This window comes from Phyllobates terribilis, unplaced genomic scaffold (genome assembly GCF_046119375.1).
Source record: "Phyllobates terribilis strain yellow unplaced genomic scaffold, ASM4611937v1 Scaffold_31__1_contigs__length_13893835, whole genome shotgun sequence".
In the NCBI taxonomy this organism is placed as follows: Eukaryota; Metazoa; Chordata; class Amphibia; order Anura; family Dendrobatidae; genus Phyllobates; species Phyllobates terribilis.
In genome coordinates this window covers 11,740,401-11,748,786 of record NW_027362791.1, presented here as the reverse complement: position 1 = coordinate 11,748,786, position 8,386 = coordinate 11,740,401, and positions in this window count along the sequence as shown.

The following is an 8,386-nucleotide window of genomic DNA, read 5'->3' as shown; positions in this document are numbered from 1 at the left end:
TTTCAGTTCCAGAGCGATTCGCCCAATTAGTCCTTGATATTTAGTCGTTTTCAGCCAATATTTTGGATTTTTGAAAATTTTACTTTTTTGTGAAAATATCCACTAAATGAAGGAATAATATGTGTGAGGGTACCCCAGGAGAGTTCCAAATGTGTGTGTTTAGAATATATATCCCACGGGGTAAAATTGAAAAAAGTTAAAAAAAAATTTTTTTTGGACTTTGTAATTTTTCCGGCGTTTATCAGACTTTCAGATAGGAGAAATGTCAGTGAGCATTCCGATTTCAGTTCCAGAGCGATTTGCCCAATGAGTCCTTGATATTTAGTCATTTTCAGCCAATTTTCTGGATTTTTGAAAATTTCACTTTTTTGTGAAAATATCCACTAAATGAGGGTATAATATGTGTGAGGGTACCCCAGGAGAGTTCCAAATGTGTGTGTTTAGAATATATATCCCACGGGGTAAAATTGAAAAAAGTTTAAAAAAATTTTTTCTTGGACTTAGTCATTTTTCCGGCGTTTATCAGACTTTCAGATAGGGGAAATGTCAGTGAGCATTCCGATTTCAGTTCCAGAGCGATTCGCCCAATGAGTCCTTGATATTTAGTCATTTTCAGCCAATATTTTGGATTTTTGAAAATTTCACTTTTTTGTGAAAATATCCACTAAATGAGGGAATAATATGTGTGAGGGTACCCCAGGAGAGTTCCAAATGTGTGTGGGTAGAATATGTATCCCACTTGTGTAAAATTGAAAAAAGTTGAAAAATTTTTTTTTTGGACTTAGTCATTTTTCCGGCGTTTATCAGACTTTCAGATAGGGGAAATGTCAGTGACCATTCCGATTTCAGTTCCAGAGCGATTCGCCCAATGAGTCCTTGATAGTTAGTCGTTTTCATCCAATATTTTGGATTTTTGAAAATTTCACTTTTTTGTGAAAATATCCACTAAATGAGGGAATAATATATGTGAGGGTACCCCAGGAGAGTTCCAAATGTGTGTCGGTAGAATATATATCCCACGCGGTAAAATTGAAAAAAGTTTAAAAAAAAAATTTCTTGGACTTAGTCATTTTTCCGGCGTTTATCAGACTTTCAGATAGGGGAAATGTCAGTGACCATTCCGATTTCAGTTCCAAAGCGATTCGCCCAATGAGTCCTTGATAGTTAGTCGTTTTCAGCCAATATTTTGGATTTTTGAAAATTTCACTTTTTTGTGAAAATATCCACTAATAAATGAGGGAATAATATGTGTGAGGGTACCCCAGGAGAGTTCCAAATGTGTGTGGGTAGAATATATATCCCACGGGGTTAAAATTGAAAAAAGTTGAAAAAAAATTTTTTTTGGACTTTGTATTTTTTCTGGCGTTTATCAGACTTTCAGATAGGAGAAATGTCAGTGGGCGTTCAGATTTCAGTTCCAGAGCGATTCGCCCAATGATTCCTTGATATTTAGTCGTTTTCAGCCAATATTTTGGATTTTTGAAAATTTCACTTTTTTGTGAAAATATCCACTAAATGAGGGAATAATATGTGTGAGGGTACCCCAGGAGAGTTCCAAATGTGTGTGGGTAGAATATATATCCCACGGGGGTAAAATTGAAAAAAGTTGAAAAAATTTTTTTCTTTTACTTAGTCATTTTTCCGGCGTTTATCAGACTTTCAGATAGGGGAAATGTCAGTGAGCGTTCCGGATTCAGTTCCAGAGCGATTCGCCCAATGAGTCCTTGATATTTAGTCGTTTTCAGCCAATATTTTGGATTTTTGAAAATTTCACTTTTTTGTGAAAATATCCACTAAATGAGGGAATAATATGTGTGAGGGTACCCCAGGAGAGTTCCAAATGTGAGTGTTTAGAATATATATCCCACGGGGTTAAATTGAAAAAAGTTTAAAAAAAATTTTTCTTGGACTTAGTCATTTTTCCGGCGTTTATCAGACTTTCAGATATTGGAAATGTCAGTGAGCATTCCGATTTCAGTTCCAGAGCGATTCGCCCATTGAGTCCCTGATATTTAGTCGTTTTCAGCCAATATTTTGGATTTTTGAAAATTTCACTTTTTTGTGAAAATATCCACTAATAAATGAGGGAATAATATGTGTGAGGGTACCCCAGGAGAGTTCCAAATGTGTGTGGGTAGAATATATATCCCACGGGGGTAAAATTGAAAAAAGTTGAAAAAAAATTTTTTTTGGACTTTGTAATTTTTCCGGCGTTTATCAGACTTTCAGATAGGAGAAATGTCAGTGAGTGTTCAGATTTCAGTTCCAGAGCGATTCGCCCAATGATTCCTTGATATTTAGTCGTTTTCAGCCAATATTTTGGATTTTTGAAAATTTCACTTTTTTGTGAAAATATCCACTAAATGAGGGAATAATATGTGTGAGGGTATCCCAGGAGAGTTCCAAATGTGTGTGTTTAGAATATATATCCCACGGGGTAAAATTGAAAAAAGTTTAAAAAATTTTTTTCTTGGACTTAGTCATTTTTCCGGCGTTTATCAGACTTTCAGATACGGGAAATGTCAGTGAACGTTCCGATTTCAGTTCCAGAGCGATTCGCCCAATGAGTCCTTGATATTTAGTCGTTTTCAGCCAATTTTCTGGATTTTTGAAAATTTCACTTTTTTGTGAAAATATCCACTAAATGAGGGAATAATATGTGTGAGGGCACTCCAGGAGAGTTCCAAATGTGTGTGTTTAGAATATATATCCCACGGGGTAAAATTGAAAAAAGTTTAAAAAATTTTTTTCTTGGACTTAGTCATTTTTCCGGCGTTTATCAGACTTTCAGATAGGGGAAATGTCAGTGAGCATTCCCATTTCAGTTCCAGAGCGATTCGCCCAATGATTCCTTGATATTTAGTCGTTTTCAGCCAATATTTTGGATTTTTGAAAATTTCACTTTTTTGTGAAAATATCCACTAAATTAGGGAATAATATGTGTGAGGGTACCCCAGGAGAGTTCGAAATGTGTGTGGGTAGAATATATATCCCACGGGTGTAAAATTGAAAAAAGTTGAAAAAAATTTTTTTTTGGACTTAGTCATTTTTCCGGCGTTTATCAGACTTTCAGATAGGGGAAATGTCAGTGACCATTCCGATTTCAGTTCCAAAGCGATTCGCCCAATGAGTCCTTGATAGTTAGTCGTTTTCAGCCAATATTTTGGATTTTTGAAAATTTCACTTTTTTGTGAAAATATCCACTAAATGAGGGAATAATATATGTGAGGGTACCCCAGGAGAGTTCCAAATGTGTGTGTTTAGAATATATATCCCACGGGGGAAAATTGAAAAAAGATTAAAAAAAAATTTTCTTGGACTTAGTCATTTTTCCGGCGTTTATCAGACTTTCAGATAGGGGAAATGTCAGTGAGCGTTCCGGTTTCAGTTCCAGAGCGATTCGCCCAATGAGTCCTTGATATTTAGTCAATTTCAGCCAATTTTCTGGATTTTTGAAAATTTCACTTTTTTGTGAAAATATCCACTAAATGAGGGAATAATATGTGTGAGGGTACCCCAGGAGAGATCCAAATGTGTGTGTTTAGAATATATATCCCACGGGGTAAAATTGAAAAAAGTTTAAAAAAAAAATTTCTTGGACTTAGTCATTTTTCCGGCGTTTATCAGACTTTCAGATAGGGGAAATGTCAGTGAGCATTCCGATTTCAGTTCCAGAGCGATTCGCCCATTGAGTCCTTGATATTTAGTCGTTTTCAGCCAATATTTTGGATTTTTGAAAATTTCGCTTTTTTGTGAAAATATCCACTAATAAATGAGGGAATAATATGTGTGAGGGTACCCCAGGAGAGTTCCAAATGTGTGTGGGTAGAATATATATCCCACGGGGGTAAAATTGAAAAAAGTTGAAAAATTTTTTTTCTTCTACTTAGTCATTTTTCTGGCGTTTATCAGACTTTCAGATAGGGAAAATGTCAGTGAGCGTTCCGGTTTCAGTTCCAGAGCGATTCGCCCAATGAGTCCTTGATATTTAGTCAATTTCAGCCAATTTTCTGGATTTTTGAAAATTTCACTTTTTTGTGAAAATATCCACTAAATGAGGGAATAATATGTGTCAGGGTACCCCAGGAGAGTTCCAAATGTGTGTGTTTAGAATATATATCCCACGGGGTAAAATTGAAAAAAGTTTAAAAAAAAAATTTCTTGGACTTAGTCATTTTTCCGGCGTTTATCAGTCTTTCAGATAGGGGAAATGTCAGTGACCATTCCGATTTCAGTTCCAAAGCGATTCGCCCAATGAGTCCTTGATAGTTAGTCGTTTTCAGCCAATATTTTGGATTTTTGAAAATTTCCCTTTTTTGTGAAAATATCCACTAAATGAGGGAATAATATATGTGAGGGTACCCCAGGAGAGTTCCAAATGTGTGTGGGTAGAATATATGTCCCACGGGGTAAAATTGAAAAAAGTTTAAAAAAATTTTTTCTTGGACTTAGTCATTTTTCCGGCGTTTATCAGACTTTCAGATAGGGGAAATGTCAGTGAGCGTTCCGGTTTCAGTTCCAGAGCGATTCGCCCAATGAGTCCTTGATATTTAGTCAATTTCAGCCAATTTTCTGGATTTTTGAAAATTTCACTTTTTTGTGAAAATATCCACTAAATGAGGGAATAATATGTGTGAGGGTATCCCAGGAGAGTTCCAAATGTGTGTGGGTAGAATATATATCCCACGGGGGTAAAATTGAAAAAAGTTTAAAAAAAATTTTTTTTGGACTTAGTCATTTTTCCGGCGTTTATCAGACTTTCAGATAGGGGAAATGTCAGTGAGCGTTCAGATTTCAGTTCCAGAGCGATTCGCCCAATGAGTCCTTGATATTTAGTAGTTTTCAGCCAATTTTCTGGATTTTTGAAAATTTCACTTTTTTGTGAAAATATCCACTAAATGAGGGAATAATATGTGTGAGGGTACCCCAGGAGAGTTCCAAATGTGTGTGTTTAGAATATATATCCCATGGGGTAAAATTGAAAAAAGTTTAAAAAAAATTTTTCTTGGACTTAGTCATTTTTCCGGCGTTTATCAGACTTTCAGATAGGGGAAATGTCAGTGAGCATTCCGATTTCAGTTCCAGAGCGATTCGCCCAATGAGTCCTTGATATTTAGTCGTTTTCAGCCAATTTTCTGGATTTTTGAAAATTTCACTTTTTTGTGAAAATATCCACTAAATGAGGGAATAATATGTGTGAGGGCACTCCAGGAGAGTTCCAAATGTGTGTGTTTAGAATATATATCCCACGGGGTAAAATTGAAAAAAGTTTAAAAAAATTTTTTCTTGGACTTAGTCATTTTTCCGGCGTTTATCAGACTTTCAGATAGGGGAAATGTCAGTGAGCATTCCCATTTCAGTTCCAGAGCGATTCGCCCAATGATTCCTTGATATTTAGTCGTTTTCAGCCAATATTTTGGATTTTTGAAAATTTCACTTTTTTGTGAAAATATCCACTAAATGAGGGAATAATATGTGTGAGGGTACCCCAGGAGAGTTCCAAATGTGTGTGGGTAGAATATATATCCCACGGGTGTAAAATTGAAAAAAGTTGAAAAAAAATTTTTTTTGGACTTAGTCATTTTTCCGGCGTTTATCAGACTTTCAGATAGGGGAAATGTCAGTGAGCGTTCCGATTTCAGTTCCAGAGCGATTCGCCCAATGAGTCCTTGATATTTAGTCGTTTTCAGCCAATTTTTTTATGGATTTTTGAAAATTTCACTTTTTTGTGAAAATATTCACTAAATGAGGGAATAATATGTGTGAGGGTACCCCAGGAGAGTTCCAAATGTGTGTGTTTAGAATATATATCCCACGGGGTAAAATTAAAAAAAGTTAAAAAAAAAAATTCTTGGACTTAGTCATTTTTCCGGCGTTTATCAGACTTTCAGATAGGGGAAATGTGAGTTAGCATTCTGATTTCAGTTCCAGAGCGATTCGCCCAATGAGTCCTTGATATTTAGTCGTTTTCAGCTAATATTTTGGATTTTTGAAAATTTCACTTTTTTGTGAAAATATCCACTAAATGAGGGAATAATATGTGTGAGGGTACCCCAGGAGAGTTCCAAATGTGTGTGGGTAGAATATATATCCCACGGGGGTAAAATTGAAAAAAGTTGAAAATTTTTTTTTTTGAGACTTAGTTATTTTTCCAACGTTTATCAGACTTTCAGATAGGGAAAATGTCAGTGAGCGTTCCGATTTCAGTTCCAGAGCGATTCGCCCAATGAGTCCTTGATATTTAGTCGTTTTCAGCCAATTTTCTGGATATTTGAAAATTTCACTTTTTTGTGAAATTATCCACTAAATGAGGGAATAATATGTGTGAGGGTACCCCAGGAGAGTTCCAAATGTGTGTGTTTAGAATATATATCCCACGGGGTAAAATTGAAAAAAGTTTAAAAAATTTTTTTCTTGGACTTAGTCATTTTTCCGGCGTTTATCAGACTTTCAGATAGGGGAAATGTCAGTGAGCATTCCCATTTCAGTTCCAGAGCGATTCGCCCAATGATTCTTTGATATTTAGTCGTTTTCAGCCAATATTTTGGATTTTTGAAAATTTCACTTTTTTGTGAAAATATCCACTAAATGAGGGAATAATATGTGTGAGGGTACCCCAGGAGAGTTCCAAATGTGTGTGGGTAGAATATATATCCCACGGGTGTAAAATTGAAAAAAGTTTAAAAAAATTTTTTTTTGGACTTAGTCATTTTTCCGGCGTTTATCAGACTTTCAGATAGGGGAAATGTCAGTGAGCGTTCCGATTTCAGTTCCAGAGCGATTCGTCCAATGAGTCCTTGATATTTAGTCGTTTTCAGGCAATTTTCTGGATTTTTGAAAATTTCACTTTTTTGTGAAATTATCCACTAAATGAGGGAATAATATGTGTGAGGGTACCCCAGGAGAGTTCCAAATGTGTGTGTTTAGAATATATATCCCACGGGGTAAAATTGAAAAAAGTTTAAAAATTTTTTTTCTTGGACTTAGTCATTTTTCCGGCGTTTATCAGACTTTCAGATAGGGGAAATGTCAGTGAGCATTCACATTTCAGTTCCAGAGCGATTCGCCCAATGATTCTTTGATATTTAGTCGTTTTCAGCCAATATTTTGGATTTTTGAAAATTTCACTTTTTTGTGAAAATATCCACTAAATGAGGGAATAATATGTGTGAGGGTACCCCAGGAGAGTTCCAAATGTGTGTGGGTAGAATATATATCCCACGGGTGTAAAATTGAAAAAAGTTTAAAAAAATTTTTTTTTGGACTTAGTCATTTTTCCGGCGTTTATTAGACTTTCAGATAGGGGAAATGTCAGTGAGCGTTCCGATTTCAGTTCCAGAGCGATTCGCCCAATGAGTCCTTGATATTTAGTCGTTTTCAGCCAATTTTCTGGATTTTTGAAAATTTCACTTTTTTGTGAAAATATCCCCTAAATGAGGGAATAATATGTGTGAGGGTACCCCAGGAGAGTTCCAAATGTGTGTGTTTAGAATATATATCCCACGGGGTAAAATTAAAAAAAGTTTAAAAAAAAATTTCTTGGACTTAGTCATTTTTCCGGCGTTTATCAGACTTTCAGATAGGGGAAATGTGAGTGAGCATTCTGATTTCAGTTCCAGAGCGATTCGCCCAATGAGTCCTTGATATTTAGTCGTTTTCAGCTAATATTTTGGATTTTTGAAAATTTCACTTTTTTGTGAAAATATCCACTAAATGAGGGAATAATATGTGTGAGGGTACCCCAGGAGAGTTCCAAATGTGTGTGGGTAGAATATATATCCCACGGGGGTAAAATTGAAAAAAGTTGAAAATTTTTTTTTTTTGAGACTTAGTTATTTTTCCGACGTTTATCAGACTTTCAGATAGGGGAAATGTCAGTGAGCGTTCCGATTTCAGTTCCAGAGCGATTCGCCCAATGAGTCCTTGATATTTAGTCGTTTTCAGCCAATTTTCTGGATTTTTGAAAATTTCACTTTTTTGTGAAAATATCCACTAAATGAGGGAATAATATGTGTGAGGGTACCCCAGGAGAGTTCCAAATGTGTGTGGGTAGAATATATATCCCACGGGGTAAAATTGAAAAAAGTTTAAAAAATTTTTTTCTTAGACTTAGTCATTTTTCCGGCGTTTATCAGTCTTTCAGATAGGGGAAATGTCAGTGAGCATTCCGATTTCAGTTCCAGAGCGATTCGCCCAATGAGTCCTTGATATTTAGTCGTTTTCATCCAATATTTAGGATTTTTGAAAATTTCACTTTTTTTGTGAAAATATCCACTAAATGAGGGAATAATATGTGTGAGGGTACCCCAGGAGAGTTCCAAATGTGTGTAGGTAGAATATATATCCCACGGGGGTAAAATTGAAAAAAGTTTAAAAATTTTTTTTT